Genomic DNA, 20702 nt, shown 5'->3' with positions numbered 1-20702 from the left:
AATTTTGGTTTAAACTACCAAAGCAGAGAGATCACTTTGCTGACAAAGGTCCATATAATCAAAGTCAAAGCTATGGTTGTTTCCAGTAGTCATGTACAGGTATGAGAGTTGGACCATAAAGAAGGTGGAGTGTTGAAGAATTGATGCTTTTGAACTGTGGTGCTGGAGAAGACTCTTGACAGTTCCTTGAACAGCAAGGAGATCAAACCAGTCAATCCTAAAGGAAATCGACCCTGAATATTTACTGAAAGGACTGATGCTGAAGCTCCAATACTTTGTCCACCTGAGACGAAGAGCTGACTCATTGGAAAAGACCCTGAGGCTGGGAAAGACTGAGGGCAAGCGGAGAAGGGGGCCACAAAGGATAAGATGGATGGCATCACTGACTCAGTGGACATGGAACAAACTCCGGGAGATAGTGAAGGACAGGGAAGCCTGGCATGTTGCAGTCCGTGGGGTCACAAAGAGTCAGACACGACTTAGCAACTGAACAACAACCATCTTATTATCCAGCTAGGATCACAGGGTGATGAAGCAGGAGAGAAAAAAGGTAGGTCCCCAGGCAAGCCCATTCCAGAGTTCCATGTCCACCACCAATGTAAGAAAGGTGACCCCAACAAATTTTCAGGCAAGTGCCATTTTTATTTGCAATATGCTACAAATCCTGGGATGGTGGATGATGCCTTCTGCATAGTGAAGCATCGCTTGGACAATCTATCTTCCAGTTGAGGAGATAGCCAAGGCTCCCTGGAGAACGGCTGGGAAATCAACGCTCATTGACAGTGAGGCTCCAGAGGACACTACCCAAGCGCAAGTCTCAAATGATTTCCCATTGGTACCAGCAGACTCTCTCTTGTACCTGAGCTTTTCACTTCCGCAAGGGAAGGTGGGTCACGTTGGTTTCTCATTTACTGGGAAAAGGAGAGGTCCTGAGAAGTCCAACCACTCTCCATGAGGCACCCTAGCAGGTAATAAAGAGCTTAGTGGCCTCTGCCTTTGGACTGGTGCCAGGACCACCGCAGAGAGAGCAGGGAAGATGGAGCTGCCCTTGACCGCCTTCTTGCTGCATTTCTGCTGTGGAGTGAACCTGGGGGGAGTGATGCTTCTCGCATCCCCCCCCTGCAACTAAGCCAGGGCTTCTGACTCCTGGCCCAGTGCTCTGTCCTCTCGCCTCTGCTGCTATTTCCTGTCCCAACACTGAACCTTAATCGGGATCACATCCTACTTCCAGAACAAGAATAAGAGCTAATACTTATTGGGCATTAACAGTATACTGGCAGGGGACCAAGCAGCTTTCCATGAATCAGTTTATTGACTCCTCCCAGCAGCCCTCTTACATAGTAGGTACTGCATGGTGCCCATTTTGCAGATGGGAAGACTGAGGCACAGACAGATTGGCAACTTCTGTCTATGAGGCCCCATGGCTAGTGGAAGAAACAGGATTTGAACCTGAGCTGTCTGATCTTAACCACAGACACAGCCTCCGGAACTCTCTATCACTTTCCCTATAATCATTCAACAGTCACTTCCTGAGCACATCTCAGGTCCTTTGAATCAAGAACACAGTCTCTGTCCTCAAAGCCCAACTTGTGCCTCAAGACTTGCAAGGAAGCACCAAGTTACAGCTTAAGCTGCTGTTTAGCCCCTCCCTTCCTCTCCCACCGCCCCGCTACACAGCACTCAGAACACAGCTAACACACAGCTTCTGCACATGGACTGTCAAACTTGATTCTCATCCAGGCTGTCAGTTTCTTGAAAAAGAACCACATCTCTGGCCTCCCACAGTGCCCTGCCCTCGGTGCACATTTACTGCGGCAGCTGACCCAGGCCCGGGGGAAGAGGACCCGGTGACAAAGGACAAAGGAGGCCCCTGTGCTCCTTACTCAGACCTTCAGACCCTCTTCTTTGCGATGGGTGTCTTTCCTGAGCAATTTCTCCACCTGCGGCGTCTAGGGTGCGATTCTTTTCATGCTCGTCAGGCCAGGTTTTGGTCACTGGACAATGCGATGCTGGAGGACCGCAGTTCCCTTGGGGAAGCCATGCTCACTGTCCTCTCACAGCCTGGGGACTCGGGGAACCCAGCACAGCAATCCCACCATGCCTTTCCTTCTGGTCTGTGTGGTCTGGACCCTGGGCAAGTCTCTCGATGGCATGATGCACTGTCAACTCTTTTCTTTGGTGGTCTTGTGACGGGAGCGAGCTCTCTAGAGCCTCTGATCAGAGTTCTGATCATGCCTGGAGAGTTGCCCACCCTTCACACAGATCAGGTGTTTGGGGCCACACGTGTGACGTGTGGCGAGCTCAGGTACACCTGGCCCATGGACAATAGGTCTGGGGAGAGACCGTCTCATCCAGCAACTTCCAGGCTGTTTTAAAGCAGGACGTGTGTGTGTGCTAAATCACTTCAGTCATGTCTGACTCTTTTTGACCCCATGGACTGCAGCCCGGCAGGCTCCTCTGTCCATAGGCTTCTCCAGGCAAGAATAGTGGAGTGGGTTGCTGTGCCCTCCTCCAGGGAATCTTCCCAACCCAGGGATCAAACCGGTGTCTCCTACATCTCCTAAATTGGCTGGCGGGGTCTTTACCCCTAGCGCCACCTGGGAAGCCCTTAAAGCAGGAGTCTGCCCCATAAAACAGACAGTGCTGAGGGAATGCACGTGTGAGCTTACAAAGTCCCGTCGTTCATTCTCCCTAAACCTTCCCCTCATCCTCCTGCCCCTCCAGGATTCTTGATCATCACGGAACAATTTGTAAAACACTGCCCTGTCAGAACCCCTCCCCACTTCAACATTTCCCATCCTTGCTGCTCCAACCTGTGCTTGGATTCTGCCAACGACAGGGAACTCACTACTTCTAACAGATGTCGATTTTTACCACTGCTGACCTCATTAGGAATTTCTCCTTAGGCTGAGTCACTAGCTGCCCACCTGCCTCTTGCCAGTGACAGCCGTTCAAAGGAGCAAAGGTGGCTTTCTCGCCTCCGTTTACTCATGTCTCCTCGGGGCTATGGTTTACAAACTGGTGTGAACCGCAGAGTTCCCTCTGTGTTCTAAGAATGCGTCCCTAACCCTGGTTACAATGTTCGTGAGAATGATCCCCAGCCCATGCCCCCCGGAGGGTGAGCCTGAGATGCTGGCATCTGAGCAGAGAGAGGTCAGCACAGCCACCTGCGGGCTCCAGTTTGCGTCTGGCGAGGGGTGGGCAGGGACCCAGCCAATTAAGGGACCCACCGTTGGGTTCTCTGCACCACGCTGTTTCCAGGTGCATCTCGACAAAAACAACTTCAGAGGTGCAAAAGTTCAGCTGCCCCCTGGACGGGCTTCGGACCCCGCTTCCCCTGCCCGCCTCCCTTCCATCCCCCTTCCCTTCCTGAAATCCAGTGGAGGCCCCGACCTTCGCCAAACACACGGTCACTCACCAGTTCCCGTGTTGCTTACATCCTGGGAATCTTTTTACTTCGACTCCAGAGCAGTCAGTGCGTCAAGACCTACAGAGAAGAAATAATCAATATTAAAAGCAGGGCAAGGTGAACGGGGGTATCAACTCCCATTTCTAGAAGGTCTGAGGCCCTGGGATCCTGGGATGGAGATGGGGAGGAGAAAGGAAATGGTCAAGGCCTAGCCACTCGTTAAACTGACCTCAAGAATCTTGGGGCTTTGTGGTGATGCTGAGAAAAAAAAAAAAAAAAAGACCCTCACACTCTTGGGTGAGTCAGCAGCTTTCTGAGAAGCAGGCCTTTTAGGAGAGTGAAACTAAAAGCAAGATGTGCTGGGTGGGGCTGGGGACGCGTCTCCTGAACCCCCACTCCGAGTTGCCTTCAGTCCCTGGTGTCGGTTCCTTGGCAGCAACAGAGGTTCACAGTTGGTGAGGGTGGAGAAGGAAAGCTTTGCCTACAGGCCTCAAGTCCAAAAGATACGGCAGTCCTGGAAACAAAAGCCCTCCATGTGGATTTCCGCCCAGGGAGACTCCTGCTGGGCAGAGCCCTGTGTGCTTTGAAAATTCCTCAGGAGAGCGAAGAAGCGTTCATTCCCAGCGTGGCAAGTCGAGGCCTGAGCTCTAGAGGTTTCTGCAGCCGGCCGAGGCCCACCTGCAGCGCACACGTGCGCGTGGCGAGCCTGCCTATGAGCCGCGGCTGGGACCACGCTTCTCCTCACTCCACACGCCCTGCCCGCCTTTACAGCCAAGCTTGTTTTTTCTTGTTGCCCTTGGAATTCTGAGGGGAGCAGAGGTTTCTCTATTCATCTCTCCCTGTTCTCAAAGGGGCACCCCTTGGGGAAAAAAATCTTTATGGCCATACCACTAAGTGCTATCGCTATGGCAGGTACTTCAAACGTGGATCCATATGTCAGAGGTGAAACTGCATCACCTGGGAACTTGTTGGACCCTAAGCATCAGAGCCTGCTTTTTAACAAGCTCCTCAGGTGATTCCCAGGCACATTAAAGTCTGCAAAGCATGCATTTCTAATCCCCTTCATCTGGGAAGGAAGGAAGGAAGTCAGGAAGTCGTAGCCCATTCCCCAGGGGAAGAGACAGGTTCAAGTAACCACAACTTGGCTATCAGGATTTTAATGATGCTGAGTGGTAAAGCTCATCCAAACCTGAGTTCATGTGATTCCGGAATCAAGTGTTCCTTTCCTCTGTGCTATTCGGGGAAGCAAAATGAGAGGGTGATGGGACAGGCAGGCCTGGCTTGGTGGGAGGGGCCGGGGCAGAGCAGTGGGCCAGGGATCGGCAGATGACTTCAGGCCTGGAGAAGGAGGCTGACGGGTGAGCGCTCAGTGAGGGAGGCATTGGGTGGGGAGGGAGGCCGGGGTCCCCTCCTCCTCACTGTCGTCAGAGGCCAGCAACATTTCCCAAAGGTCATCCCAACTTCTGCATTGAATCCCAGTGATTAATTTACTCTGATCCCAGTGTAGCTGGATTTGCCCTCTGCCCTTAGAACTGAGCATCCGGCAGGAGAAGGCACCCCAGGAGGCAAGATGACCTGAGTAGCCCGGCAGGAAGGACAATACTCTGTAAAGCCCCTTACAGTTTAGAAAGAACTTTCCATCCACTAGGAGCTCATCTGCTCTTTCAAAGGACTCGGGGATGTCACTGGTGCTATTCTGCAGTTGAGGAAACTGAGGCACAGAGAGGTTAAGTGATTTTCCTGAGGTCACACAGCTTTTGGGCAGGATGGGGTTGAGGTCCTCAGAATCCAAGTCCAGAGGTGCGAGCTCAGCTGCTTCTGATGGGGAAAGGGATCACATCATGGGTTTATGGTACCCTAGGGCTTCCCTGATAGCTCAGTTGGTAAAGAATTCGCCTGCAATGCAGGAGACCTCGGTTCAATTCCTGGGTTGGGAAGATCTTCTGGAGAAAAGATAGGCTACCCACTCCACTATTCTTGGGCTTCCCTTGTGGCTCAGCTGGTAAAGAATCCACCTGCAGTGCGGGAGACCTGGGTTCGATCCCTGAGTTGGGAAGATCCCCTAGAGAAGGAAAAGGCTACCCACTGCAATATTCTGGCCTGGAGAATTCCATGGACTATATAGTCCATGGGGTCGCAAAGAGTCAGACACGACAGAATGACTTTCACTTTCATTAGTGCCTAGGGGGCTTCCCTGGTGGCTCAGATAAAGAATTTGGCTGCAATGTAGGAGACCCGGGTTTGATCCCTGGGTTGGGGAGATTCCCTGGAGATGGGAATGGCAACCACTCCAGTATTCTTGCCTGGAGAATTCTGTGGACAGAGAAGCCTGGCGGGCTACAGTCCATGGGGTCACAAAGAGTCGGACGTGACTAACACTTTCACTTGGGTTAGTGTGCCCCAACTCCATCTTGCCTTACTCTCTGCTCACAGAATGGGTTTACTGAACAGACTTGTGGACCAAGAAGAAAACAGTCCACAACCCTCAGAGGGTGTGTGACTGGTAGGTTCCTTGATGTAAACTGGCCAGCAGGCATCCTTCCGTTATGTAACATTTGTTCTGCTGAACGTGCTTCCACAAGGAGGTTCAGTGCACACAAGGCATACAGGCAAATGACGTCAACAAAACCTGGACGTCGCGCTGGTTCATAGGCAAATGTTCCTGGCACGTTAATACTTTGCACCACCAAGTGAGGGTGGCTGGATGCAAGGCACACACCGCTGAGCAGAGCAAGCCACAGGGGTCCGCCCTCCCAGCTCCTCCTTGGGGCTCCGGTGGCCACATGCTCTGTCTGAGGTGCTCGTGTGGCTCGGTTTGCCCTGGTCTTTGTGCAAAGGCTGGGGGCTCAAGAGACCACCCATCCTTGCCACACTCCAGCAGGGCCTGAAAGTGCTCTGCCCCAGGAACTTGGGATGAAGACATCTGCCCACTTCTGCCTCTATACCTAAGCAGCCTCAACCCTTCGCTAGCCCCTTCCATCAAGTCCCCCACCCCGGCCCTGTCTTTTAAAACAATATTGATTGGCCTATAGTCACTCAGGCCCTATAGTTATTGTATTTATTCTAATTCAGAACTTACGCCCTTTGAACTCAACTGGTATCGTCACTTGGATTGTGCTTCATTACAGAGTCATATGAATTGTGAATACTCTGCTTCAGCCCAGTTATCCCCCAAATGCTGTGATTTTTGAATTTATCAGAATGCAGGGTTTTATAGGCACACATATAACATTTTAGACCAGAAATGCCTGCATAATAGAAGTTATATTTTAGGTGCTAATATCTGTGTATAACAAACATGTAGTATGTATTTTGTAGTTCAGTTGCTCAGTCGTGAATGACTCTTTGCGACCCCTTGAACTGCAATAGTTTTTAAATATTACCATGTTAAGACCCTGATACTAGGAAAGACTGAAGGCAAAAGGAAAAGGGGGCAGCAGAGAATGAGATAGAGAAGGCAATGGCACCCCACTCCAGTACTCTTGCTGGCAAATCCCATGGATGGAGGAGCCTGGTAGGCTGCAGTCCATGGGGTCGCTAGGAGTCGGACACGACTGAGCGACTTCACTTTCACTTTTCACTTTCATGCATTGGAGAAGGAAATGGCAACCCACTCCAGTGTTCTTGCCTGGAGAATCCCAGAGATGGCGGAGCCTGGTGGGCTGCTGTCTATGGGGTTGCACAGAGTCGGACATGACTGAAACGACTTAGCAGCAGCAGCAGCAGCAGCAGAGGATGAAATGGTTAGACGGCAACACCAGCTCAATGGACATGAGTCTGAGCAAATTCCGGGAGATAGTGGAGGACAGGGTAGCCTGGCGCATTGCACTCCATGGGGTCACAAAGAGTTGGACACGACTTAGCGACTGAACAACAACAACAAACCATTATTAAACATTGAATATATTAAATATCTGATGAGCAATCATTTATTGAGGTATCCACACACTGAGTAATCACATATCCTGATTCTATGCTAGGTAGTAGACAGACATAAATAAGATCCAATCCTTACCCTCAGGAAAGCCACAGTATAAAAAAGGAGAAAGATATATAATAGACTGAAGGTGAGGAAGACCAATGTATATAGAGGTGGTATAGGTGGGAGCAGCTAACGGATACCCTCATTTGTCTCAGGATAAAGACCACACTTCTCACCCCAGGGCCTCTGACCCTGCGAGGTCTGGCCAATGCTCATCACTCTGCCTTCCCCTTGCCCCACTGTGTTACGGGCTCCCGATGCCCAAGCTTTTTGAACCCACTGGATTCCATGCAGCCATGTGGCTACCTTATCTGACACCCTGTCTAGTCAATGCTCTGTCCTCCCACTTCCCCAAATTAACTCTGAATTACCCTGCAGGACCGAGGAAGGTAATGCATACAAAGCATTCAGAATCATGTAAGTGCTAGATATAGTATGCACGTACACAGAACAGTCTGTTAGCTACTATTATTATTGGTGATACTTATTATTATCCCCAACTGACTAGGTGCTTCTTCCTGGGCACAGAGGTGTGGAGTGGGGCTTGGCTGGAGCTGCAAACAGCGAATTCTTCTTGGAGCTGGGGAGTCTCAATGAATCAGTTCCATTTTCCCATTTAGCCTTTTCTTTTTTTTTCCCACTTTTTTTGGACATGCATGTAGAATCTTAGTACCCTGGCCAGGGATGAAACCCGTGCCCCCCTGCAGTGGAGGCACAGGACCATGAATGAAGTCCCTCCCCTTGAACTCAGCACTGGGGCATCACCCACTAGACACCTGATCCTTCCTAACCAGTGTGGGGGTGAGGGCACTGGTCTCGGAAATGACACATCTGAGTCTGGTCTTGGTTCTCTCACACACTTGTGTTGTGATCTGATGCCGAGTCCTGCCCTCCCTGGGACCTTACTTTCCTCACCAGCCAAGTAGAGCTCTGAACAGAACCTGCCTCCTTGCTGCACGGGGGATTCAGTGCCGTGGTGCCCACAGCAGTTCCTGAACGTGGAAATGACGCTCGTGTTGTGAGCAGCAGCATAAATGAAGGAAAAGGCTTTTCACTGTCCTTCAAGCTCTCCCTGTGTACACATTTCCAGTCTTTCTGGCTCAGCACACCTCTCCCCAGGAAATGATCACAAGGCACAAAATCCCAATGAGGAAAAATCTGCCCATAGGATTTTCCCTACAGGTCCCTCCTATCCCCTCCTGGCCTAGTTTAAACCCACTGGATGGCTGGACAACTGCAGGGGAAAAAGAGGAACAGTGCTTTAACCATTCAGAGACGAAGAAAAACACCCAGGGTTACTCCCTCTCTCGCAGTTTATTCCAGTCCACTTTTTCACTCGGCAAACATTTAGCAGATGAGTAAGAAATTCCGGGTCTAGTAAACAGGTCATGATGTCCTGGGGTGATGGCCTCATATTGAGGAGAGGATGAAGAACCCATGGAGGACAGTACTGGGGATCAGCAGGTTTGGGTTGGGGCTACTGTGCTCACACGAGACAGGAAGGTCAAGTTCAAAGAAGGTGGTAAGTTACAGGCCACTTCTGTGCAGCCATGATTCTGTAGGCCGGCAGTGTGGTCTTAAGTTGCCTGTCTTTGCACCAGGAAATGTTCCACTTTAGAAACCAACAACACCTTTAATTCATAAGAGAGATCAGTGAAGGACGAGCACAAAAGTCACCACTTCCTGAGTGCTTGCTCTGAGAGGCGCACTGAGTGGGTCTTCCATGGCTTCTCTGTCTTCATCACAGCAACTCTGAGGAGCAAGTACTCAATACCCACTTTGCAGACAACAAGTCTGAATCTTAGGGTGATCACACGTATCACCCTGAGAGAAAACATCCAGTGACAGGCTTGAACTCAGGCCTGATTGAACGGTCTTTCTATTCCCCACCACTCCCTAGGTTGCCCCTTAGACTTTGACTCCATGGCTGGAGCTGCTGGCAAACTGGGCCATCTCTTCCACCAAAACCAACCTACTCTTCCACGAAGACCTGATGGCCCCACTCGAGACTATAGAGGAGGCTGAGTTCACAACCTCCCCGGGGTGTGCAGGTGCAACTTGAAGCATTGAACATTGACAAGAACACTGAATGCTACTCTAGAATTGGTCTGTGTTTGTTCCCAAATATTTCTCCTGAAAATTGTCAAATACAATCAACACTCCAAGAAGATGTGCCCAGCACTGGGCAGGGCAGTGTTTAATTTGCTCACTGCTGTCTCTTCAGAGAAGAAACAGGCGATGGCACCCCACTCCAGTACTCTTGCCTGGAAAATCCCATGGACAGAGGAGCCTGGTGGGCTGCAGTCCATGGGGTCGCGAAGAGTCGGACACGACTGAGCAACTTGACTTTCACTTTTCACTTTCATGCATTGGAGAAGGAAATGGCAACCCACTCCAGTGTTCTTGCCTGGAGAATCTCAGGGACGGGGGCGCCTGGTGGGCTGCCGTCTATGGGGTCACACAGAGTTGGACATGACTGAAGCGACTTAGCAGCTGTCTCTCCATTCCTTCAGCAATCTTTTTTAAAATATTTACTTGGCTGCACCAGGTCTTAGTTGCAGCACCTGAGATCTATCTTTGTGGTACGTGGGCTCCAGAGAGCATGGGCTTAGTTGCCTCCTGACCTGTGGGGTCTCAGTTCCCCAACCAGGGATCGAACCCAAGTCCCCTGCACTGTGAGGCAGATTCTTAACCACTGGACCAACAGCTCTCTATGGGGCACTGGCTTCAGGCCAGCACTGGGGAGATAAAGTGAGCCCTACCCTTGCAGGACTTCCCAGGTGGTGCTAGTGGTAAAGAATCTGCCTGGCAATGCAGGAGACTTAAGAGTCCTGGGTTTGACCCCTGGGTCGGGAAGATCCCCTGGAGAAGAAAATGGCAACTCACTCCAGTATTCTTGCTTGGAGAATCCCACGGACCAAGGAGCCTGGTGGGCTATAGTCCGTGGTGTCGCAGAGTCGGATATGACTGAAGCGACTTCACACGCATGCATGCACCCTTGCAGCTGGGCTGGAGAACAGACTCCAAAGACGTGACGGGGAAGCACATGCAGTGGTGGCAAGATCACCAGGGAGGCAGATGGAGGGCCTGGGGGAGGGCAGCTGGATCTGAAAGGCAAGCGGCAGCAAACCTGGCCAAGAGAGGAAGGAAGAATCCAGAAAGCTAGAGGGAATGTGTGCAGGGCCGAGGCAGGAGGAGGTGCACTGGACAGCCAGCAATGGAAGCCGGCCAGAGTGGCTAAGGCCGAGCAGGCCAGAGAAAGAACAGGAGCCAGCTCCTCCAGGGACTCGCTGGCCTTTAAGAAGCTGGATCTTTATACCTGTCAGTGATGGGAAGTCACCAGAAGAGCTGGATTCCCAGGGTCTGCAGTTCTCAGCACACAGTGGCCAGCAACAGTCCTTGCTGAAAGGGTGGTGGAATCCTGTTAGCCCCCTGGCCCCCTCAGGTCCTCTGGCAATATGAGAAGCACCGCCTAGGACTCTGCCATCTTTACAAAGAGCTACCACAGGGCAATCTGATTTGTGTAGGGAAAAATTCTCCCCGGGCACCTGGCCTGAGCCTCCTTCTGTCAGGCCTCGTCGAACCATGGCTCCGGCGTGGCTGTCGGCAGATGTGTGCGGATGAATACATCTTTGATTACAGCTCATGTTTCCGAGGGAAAGACACGGCTCCCTGGAGACTGGGAGTCTATGAAAATGAGCCCGTGCAAAAGAGATGTAAGTGAGCTGGAAACGCAAGCCCTCTGGGCGGGCGCTGGTTTCTTTCTTTAAAGTAAATAACAGCAGACAGGACCAGCCTGGACGAAAAGCAGGTTCTTCGCCATCCCTAATGTGTGTGCGTGCGTGCAGGTTCTTTGTCATCCCTAACGTGTGTGTGTGTACAGGCTCTTCGTCATCCCTCATGTGTATGCATGCTCAGTTGTGTCAACTGTGTGTGTGTGTGTGCAGAGAGGACCAGCCTGGACGAGAAGCAGGTTCTTCATCATCCCTAATGTGTGTGTGTGTGCACGCACAGGTTCTTTGTCATCCCTAACGTGTGGTGTGTGTGTGCAGGTTCTTTGTCATCCCTAATGTGTGTGTGTGCGTGCTCAGTCATGTCAACTGTGTGTGTGCGCACACGCTCAGTCGTGTCAACTCTGTGTGTGTGTGTGTGTGTGTGTGTGTGTGTGTGTGCAGAGAGGACCAGCCTGGACGAAAAGCAGGTTCTTCGTCATCCCCAGTGTGTATATGTGTGCATGCTCAGTCATGTCAAGTGTGTGTGTGCAGGTTCTTCATCATCCCTAATGTGTGTGTGTGCATGCTCAGTCATGTCAACTGTGTGTGTGCGCACACGCTCAGTCATGTCAACTGTGTGTGTGTGTGCACGCACATGCTCAGTCGTGTCAACTGTATGTGTGTGTGTGTGTGTGTGTGTGTGCAGAGAGGACCTGCCTGGACGAAAAGCAGGTTCTTCATCATCCTTAACGTGTGTATGTGTGCGTGCTCAGTCATGTCAAGTGTATGTGTGTGTGTGTGCAGGTTCTTCATCATCCCTAATGTGTGTGTGTGCGAGTGCTCAGTCATGTCAACTCTGTGTGTGTGTGTGTGTGTGTGTGTGCAGGTTCTTTATCATCCATAACGTGCGCATGCTCAGTCGTGTCAAGTGTGTGTATGCGTGTGTGCATGCGTGCGTGTGTGTGCGCGTGCACTCCGTCATGTCCGGAGGTGGTTAAAGGGACTGATCTGTGAGAAAGTGGTACCTGCTTAGGATATGTGAGTGTTATCACCGAGAATGGGTGTGCCTGCTTCCCTCCTTCCTCGGGGACACTGATTTAACCCAAATTTCTTCACCATAGGGAGACTCACCTTAACCTTAAGTCGCTCACTCAGTCGTGTCTGACTCTTTGCGACCCCGTGGACTGTAGCCCACCAGGCTCCTCTGTTCATGGGATTCTCCAGGCAAGAATACTGGAGTGGGTTGCCATTTCCTTCTCCAGGGGATCTTCCCGACCCAGGGATTGAACCCAGGTCTCCCACATTGCAGGCAGATGCTTTAACCTCTGAGCCACCAGGGAAGCCAGGGAGACTCACAGACCTAGTTTATTTATTTACTTTTCTTTCTGGGGGGCGATTCCTCCTCATACTGCTTTCTGGAAACTGCTTCAAGGCAGCAGCTGGTGCAACTGTAGAAGTCGCTGTGTTTGTTTCCCTTCTCCCAGCTAACATAATCCTGTGTTGTCTCTTCTGTGATATCTGAAACCTGCTGTATCACATATTTTGTGTGGCATAAGGCAGAAGGGTAACAAACCCTGTTTAGAATATGGTTTCCACTACTTAAGAGCTTTGTGTCCATAGACAAATTATTTTCTCTTCTCTGAGCCTTAGTTTTGCCATCCACAAAATGGGCTAAGATGGGCCTTAGATAACATTCTAAAAGTAGGCTGCTGTAGTTTGAGCCCAAGCATGTCTGAATACAATTATTCCATTTTCCCCACGCTGTCTCTTGAACTTGGGACATGTACCCCCACCCCAGCTCTAATTACCTGGCACATAACAGGTGCTTAGTAAATGCTGGTTCTGCCTCCCTTCTTTCACATATCTATTTTCCCACTATGCTGAGTATAAATTGGGGTATCCAGGAGGTGCTTTATAAACCCATGCTATATTGGTCCTCCAATGTGCACTTCAGCAGCTGAAAATACAGAAGGAAAAAGGCAGCTAGCTGTGTTCTCTTTCCCTTGACTCTTGTTTTGAACCCTTTATTAAATATCTTAAGTATTATTTGCCTTCAGGGTCAAAACACAGTTTCCAGAGATGTCCACTTTGCACTCATAAATGAATTCTCGCTAAAGTCTCTTTCTTTTTAAAATTTTTAAATGTGTGTGAGAGAGCATAAATATACTGACTCATAGCTGGAAAAACTCTCTCCCCAACACATTCCAAATTTGTCGAGTCACATGAACTGAGTAAGAGCGCTTCATGTGGCTGCTAGCCCCGAGCTGGCGAGCAGTTACGCCAGTGAAGGCTCGCTCTCCCTTCCCTGCCCCCTGCTCCGAGCCAGCGTATCCAGGGACTCTGCAGATGGCACTGAATGCCCGACACAGGTTCAATGAATGCAAGGATTGGAAAGGACCTGGCAACTACCTAAAGCCAAACTCGAATTTTGCAAGACGGTGTAATATTAAAAAAAGAAAAAAAAATCAAAGAAAAATTTACATATCGTACTGCCAAAATCTAACAACTTCGCTTACTGAATCAGGTCTCTGCTGGGCATGACATCAAGCACTTGACAAGCATGACTCATCTAACCTTCACAGTCAGCCTGTGAGGTAGGGAGGTTATGACGATCCTCGATTTACACGTGGGGACACTGAGGCATGGGTGTTAGAAACTTGTCCAGGGTCCTGCTCTGTGTCGGTGGAGCTGATTCTACCCACTGCAGCTATAGAACACATGCTCTTACACATCCGGTCATTCATTCTGGAAGGAAAGAATCTTTGTGCTACACAGAAGGAAGAAAACTCTATTTATTCCGCACATATCTACCCAACACTAGAATCCAAACACCACATCAGATGTCAAAGAGGGGGCTGCTGATGAGCATGGGCAAAACGGGGTGATTGGTGACTGTGTCCAGTGAGTCTGTAATTGTGTACAGGAGCTATGATGTTTGCACAAACAATTACAACACTAGTAAGTAAAAAAAGGGGGCTTCCTTGGTGGCTCAGTGGTAGAGTCCACCTGCCAGCGCAGGACACTTGGGTTTGATCCCTGGATCAGGAAGTTTCCTCTAGAGGAGGAAATGGCAACCCACTCCAGTATTCTTGCCTGGGAAACCCTATAGACAGTGGAGCCTGGCCAGCTACAGTCCATGGGGTCGCAGAGTCGGACACGACTTAGCAACTAAACAACAACAAAAGTAAAAATGGCACCTGCAGAATTATGAAGTGGGGTGCCTGGGGGCGGCTGGGTAAGGTGATGACTCTGGCTGGGGAGATCCGGAAGGCTTCCTGGTGGAGGCGCCTTCAATCCAGTTCAAAACTGGATTGAAGGATGTGTATGTAGGATTCAGACAGGAGGTGGCTGGAGGAGGTCCTGCCTGCTTATCCCAGTGAGTACACACAGATGGCCATGGCCCTGGGAGTTCTTCTCTTGGTTTAGACTTGGGACCCACCCCCACCCCAGGAATGGCTGAGCCTCCATGTCTGCAGATGAGGAGCATGGGTAGAGGGGAAGGAGGGTAAGAGGGGCCAGGAAGGAGAAGATCGGGAAGGGGCTGCAGGACATTGGAACACGGGGTGGGGTGGGGGAAGGGAGCAGATCTGGCCAAGCTCCAGATGCGCTTCCTCAGAGCAGGCTCCTCGCTCTGTGGCCTCAGTGTCTCTCATCTATGTGCTGAGTTGCTTCAGTCGTGTCCAACACTGTGCAACTCTATGGACTGTAACCTGCCAGGCTCCTCTGTTCGTGGGATTCTCCAGGCAAGAATACTGGAGTGGGTTGCCAGGCCCTCCTCCAGAGGATCCTCCCAACCCAGGGATCGACCTCGTGTTTCATTATGTCTCCTGCATTGCAGGTGGGTTCTTTACCACTAGGGCTACCTGGGAAGCCCCCACTCCTATCTATAGGGAGGAAGACAAAGGAATTGCCTGGGTGGAACCTCGGAGAGCTCCCAATTTATCCCATCCGTTTGGAGGTGAGAGGAACCAGGACCAGAGAGGGGCTGAGCTTGTGGAAGTCCATGGATTTGGATCCAAGTTTATGGGACGACAATGCAGAAGTCCCAGTTGGGCTGCTTTCCCCACATCCACACCCTGAGGGGCATGCCACCTCTCAGAAGTCCGGGAAACTCCAGACACGCTGTGGGAGGGGAGACGGAGGACCCCAAATGTGCCTCAGCTGGGTCCATGGGCATCAGGCTCTGACACCCCCGGTGGCCATGGAAAGTTCGGCCCCAGTGCTGACAGTGCAGCCGGGCCGGCCCCCCAGCGGGTCTCCTGGCTCGGCCCTGCCCCCACGGGCACCTGTCCTCAGCGGACCCCTCCCCCACACTCAGGACGCTTCCAGGAAACCGTGACCAGTTCCCCTCGGCCCTGGTTCTCCCTGACAGGCTGTACATCTGGTTGTGACTCACAGCGCTGGATTTCCACCCGGGCCCTGCATCTTGAGTGGGGCGCCCAGTCTCCAGAACGAGCAACCTGCCCACCCGGCCGTGGCAATGGGGGCTGCTGCCCTCGTCAGCTCATGCCGAGCTCATCCATGGGGCGCCTCGGGCTCCTGGACTGACACTGCTCTCGGACTGGGCTCAGGCCTGAGCAATCTCTGAGGGTCCCTCAGATTCCAGGCTCTTCAACCGAACTCCCCTCTCCCTGCAGGGATGCTTGCTGCCCCCCGACCCCGCCCGCAATGCCAAATCTTCCTCCTCCCCTGTCCTGCTGCCCCCAGCACTCCAGTCAAGGCTCTGCTCCCCTCTGACAGCTGGTTCGGCTCCGCCCTGCTCCAGGGCTGGAGGGCTGGGCAGAGGTCCTGTGTCCCCACAGGGTGGCGGCCTCCAAGGGTGGGGTCGCATGTCACAATGAATGCCAACTGTTCATGTGGGCACCCAGTGTGCCCACCTTCAGGCCTTCACGACTGCCGCTTCCCCACCCAGAAGACTCTGCCCTGAGTCTTTGGCCTCAGCTTCTTGTCCAATTCACCTCCCCAGTGAGGGCTTTCCTCCCATCCTGCCCTCTGCCTGTTTTATTTCTTTACAGCCCACGTCCCATTCGCCAACGACTGACTTGCTTGCTACCTGATCACACATTTCCTTGTTTATCATCTGGCTCTTTGAGGAAGAAGGAGAAGAAGGCATCGCTCTGTCCTGCTCGCCACCAGATACCCCACACCCGGCTCGGAGCCCCGTACACGGAGGATGCGCTCAATAACTGTCCCTCCAGCGGGGTCCCCAGCGATGCTGGGCCGGTGGACATGCCTGGATCTCACTTCACCCTCACACAAGCCCTGTGTGGTCAGTATCACTGTCCTCCTTTCATAATAAGGGGTGCGAGGCTCAGAGAAGGTGGGTAGATTGTCTGAGGTCACTTGGCCAGCAAGTGGTGGAGCTAGGTATCAAACTTGAATTTGCCTCATAGGAGAGTCTGTGATTTTGACCACTGGACTCCGCTGTTTGCCTTCGGTGTTTTCCGAATCCCCATAGTGAGGACACAGGAAAGACCTGCGGATTGAATGACCTGCATGCCATGTGATACGGACTGAATGTGCGTCCTCCATACCCCGAATTTATACGCATGCGTGCTGAGTTGCTTCGGTCGTATCCAACTCTTTGTGACCCCATGGACTGTAGCCCACCAGGCTCCTCTGTCCATGGGACTTCCCAGGCAAGAATACTGGAGTGGGCTGCTATTTCCTAGTCCAGGGGATCTTCTTGACCCAGGGATCGAACCCACGTCTCTTACGGCTCCTGCATGGGCAGGGCATTTCTTTACTACTTGCGCCACTTGGGAAGCCATGTTGGAGCCCTACCCCCAGTGTGACAGTATTTGGAAATGGGACTTCTAATGGTGGTTAAATGAGGTCATAACAATGGGGGCCTGATCCCATATAATTAGTGTTCTTAGAGACACCAGAGAGCTTGCTCTCTCCGAGTACAAAAACCGAGGAGAGGCCACGTGAGAACACAGCTAGAAGGTGGCCGTCTACAAGCGAGGAAGAGAGTCATCACCAGAAACAGAAAGGAATGGAACCTAAGTCTTGGCCTTCCAGCCTCCAGAAACTGTAAGAAAATAAATTTCTGATGTTTAAGCCACCCATTTTTATGGTAGTTTGTTACAACAGCTCGAGCAGATGAACACAGCTTGTTTTATGGAAGCCAAATTGCCAGGTCTAGGAAAGTAAGTGCTCCTCCTCTCCTCTCTTCCTTTCTCCCCGCTTCGTTTAAGCACCGACAGTGGAGGGAAGCACAGGAACCCCCGAGGAGCTCCCAGGAGACTCAAACTGCTGGCCCATGGTTTGAACACCAGCCACAGAGCTGTTTTGTTGGGCTGGCACATATTTTTAAAAAACCATAAGGAATCAGAAAGCTCTTAATCTGGTCCTTGCACATGCACACTGCTCCTTGCTGTAACTGTCCCTCTCTCTGAGGCCTGGGTTTGGTGCCAGTGACAGCAGGTGAGCCAAGCAGCAAAGACGCATGGTTCAGGGTGCCCTGGGGCAGAGTGACACTGGGCAGGGAAAAGGGCGTGGGGGATGGCGGGTCACCAGAGGCTGCAGGGAGAAGGTGGCTTTGGCCTGGTCCCTGGAGGGTGGACAGGAAGTCACCAGTCAGAAGGGGAAGGAGGGTGTGTTCCAAGGAAGGCAGTGGAGAGGCTAGGTGCAGGGCAAGGGCATGGCCTGAGCAGTGCGGTTGAGCGTGCCTGAGTGTGAAGGTGGAGGGGCTAGGACACGGGCTGGAGGGGTGAGTGCCTCGGGCTCAGGGGCCCCTGACACCAAGAAGTCTGAGCACTGTCCTCTATCCAGGAGTCACGACCAGGAGTCCCTGCAGGCTTTAACTGGGAGGGGTCACCAGACAAGCTGAGTTAAGACAGGCGGATGCTGGGTTAACTGCTTCCTCACTGTGTGACTACACGCACAGGTCGCCCTGGAGCCATGCGGCCTCAGGCCCCTCATCTGTAAAATGGGGGTCACAGGGTTATTGTGGAGACTGCGTGCATGCTCAGTCATGTCCAGCTCTTTGTGATCCACCGGACTGTAGCCTGCCAGGTTCCTCTGTCAATGAGATTCCCCAGGCAAGAACACTGGAGTGGGTTGCCGTGCCCTCCTCCAGGGGATCTTCCCAGCCCAGGGACTGAACCCGCATCCCTTGTGTCTCCTGCATTACAGGCAGATTCTTTACCCACTGTGCCACCTAGGGTGACTGGGGTTAATAAGTGTACTTACTCCCAAGGTTGGTTTGGGGAACTTAATGAGTTAACAAGTATAAAGCACTTGGAATGTCCCTAGCACCTGGTAAGACTCAGGCAGTAAGAGTTACTATTATAACTGTTTAAGGACACAGGTTATCTCAGCGGTAGAGTTGAGAATGCATCTTTGCATGGCCCCACACTGAAATATTTGATTCTTATCAACACACCATGTTTACTCAAGGTGGAAAATGGACTGACCTGTTTTTGGAATAAAGGGCACATTCATGCAGCCTGAGTGCCCCATTTCCAGAACATTCCAGGCCACCGAAGGCTGACAGTAAAAATTCAATGGAGCAATAGGGCCTCTCGGACACGTTTCTTTCCCCCTCATATTGTACTGCCTAGGGAGGCAGTAAAAAAAAGTTCTCACAATTTTAAAAATTAAACAGGAAGGAGACCCAAATAATTTCGGAGCAATCTGCGTAGACGTGCTGCGCTTGGCTGCTGTCGCCCTGGTGCACTCACATCGCACGTTTCCATTTCCAAAGGTCTGTCACTACGGTCTTTTGTTTCTGCCTCCTGACAGATGGAGATTCGGAAAGTGGGTTCTGGCAAGAGACTAGCTGGTTCAGATCTTTTTGCTACCAATCTTGAGTTCAGTAGTCCAGGGACATTTATTTATTCTTGTGCCCGACAAAATGAGGAGGGGACCACATCAACACCAGTGGCTGCTGGGAGAGCTGGAAGACACACACAAAACCAGAGCCCCTCGCGTCATCACTCCCTCATCCAGAACATGCTTCTCACGAGCTTAACAGCTACTCGGGGCTGAGGACTCAACAGTCATCAAAACACAGTGTCTCCTTCCAGGAATGTGATGGGGGAGGGTGGACGATGCGACAGACAAATAAACAGCCAGTGCCAGGTAGCCAGATGTGCTTTGGAAAAAAAAAAACAAAAAACAGAAGATGGTGGAGATTTGAGAGGTTCTGGCTGAGCTATGACCCTGAAGTGGCCAGGCAAGGCCTCCATGACAGCATGTCTTCTAAGCAGAACCTGAACGATACGAGGGAGATCTTTCCCACGTAGATAATGGGGGAAAGAGTGTTCCAGACTGAGAAGGAGCAAGGACAAATGTGTGTCCGCGCGTGCATGCGCGCGCGTGTGTGTTGCTCAAGGCTGGTGGCAGAGGGAAAGGTGATGTGGCTGGGATTACCATAAGGACTTTGGCTTTTGCTCTGAGATGCGGGAAGCAGTGTAGGGTTTAGAGTAGCGACTGACAATCTGACCTGTGTTTTTAAGAAGTCTGTAGTTTTGAGGAGAGGAGACAGTCAGGGTTTTGTGTATGAAGTAAGCGGAGGGCTGCAGCTGAGAGGGGCCGAGAGGACAGCCAACGGCAACTGCAATGACCCACGTGAGAGGTGACGGGGCTTGAACTGGGAGATGGGGATGGAGGTGGCAGGGAGCAGTACCACGGGGCTGAATATGACCCCAGAGGTGGCATTCACAGCCACCAAAATGGGAAGGGTGCCCCCTGGAAGGGTGCAACGTGGTGATCCTGGGAGCCGGCGGTCACACTGGGTATATATTTTGAAGGCAGAATAGACAGGACTTATCAGATGTAATGAAGTGGGAGAGAGAAAGAGGAAACCAGGATTTTTAAACAGAGGTATCTATTTTCTGAGAGGTAAAAGAATGAGAGGCAAGAGTTAATTTTAGATGTGTTCAGTTTGGGAAGCCTCTTCACAAACGTTAGGGATGGTAGTGAGGATGGTGGTGATGGTGATTATGAAATGATGACTTGGTGAGGATTATGACTTGAGCAAATGCTGAAGGTTTGCTGTGTGCTGGGCATAGCGCAAAGAACATGAGATGCATGAATGTGTGTAATCTCCATTGTCATCCTCATTTAATAAACCAGTGTAGTGGGTTGAACTGTGTCCCTCTCCCCCAGTGACATGTCTACGTCCTCGTCCCCAGGACCTGTGAATGTGACCTTACTTGAAAAGAGTCTTCGTGGGTGCAACTAAGTAAAGGCTCTCAAGATGAGATCATTCTGGCTTCTCCAGATGGCCCTAAATTCATCAGCAAGGGGCCTCATAAGAACACCTGGAGAAGAACCCACCTATGAAAGGTGACGGTGAAGGCAGAGGCGGAGCTGGGAGTGATACAGACACAAGTTACGCCAAAAACTTCTAGATGCTGGAAGAGGCAAGGAAGAACTCTCTCCTAGAGCCTCCAGAGGGAGCAGGGCCCTGCTGACTCTGGATTTTGGACTTCTGGCCTCCAGAACTATGAGAGGTTCGATTTTTGTTAAGTCACCCAATCTGTGGTCCTCTGTCATAGCAATCACAGGAAACTAAAACGGCAGGGAAAGTCCGGCACAGAGATGAAGTCACTTGCTCAAAGGCACGCAGCAAGAGTGCCGCAGAGCT

The 20702-nt window shown here is 51.5% G+C and overlaps 1 protein-coding gene across 1 annotated transcript in view; it reads right to left on the bottom strand.

Annotated features, from left to right (window-relative positions):
• Positions 1-20702, bottom strand: part of ZHX2 (zinc fingers and homeoboxes 2) — a 180328-nt gene that overhangs the window by 93404 nt on the left and 66222 nt on the right. The window contains 1 exon segment of the mRNA XM_070382426.1: positions 3419-3487. The gene's annotated coding sequence lies outside the window, so the exon portion shown is untranslated.

This window comes from Bos mutus, chromosome 14, assembly GCF_027580195.1.
Source record: "Bos mutus isolate GX-2022 chromosome 14, NWIPB_WYAK_1.1, whole genome shotgun sequence".
In the NCBI taxonomy this organism is placed as follows: Eukaryota; Metazoa; Chordata; class Mammalia; order Artiodactyla; family Bovidae; genus Bos; species Bos mutus.
Note: the sequence above shows the minus strand (reverse complement) of the source record. Positions and strands in the feature narration are given on the sequence as shown.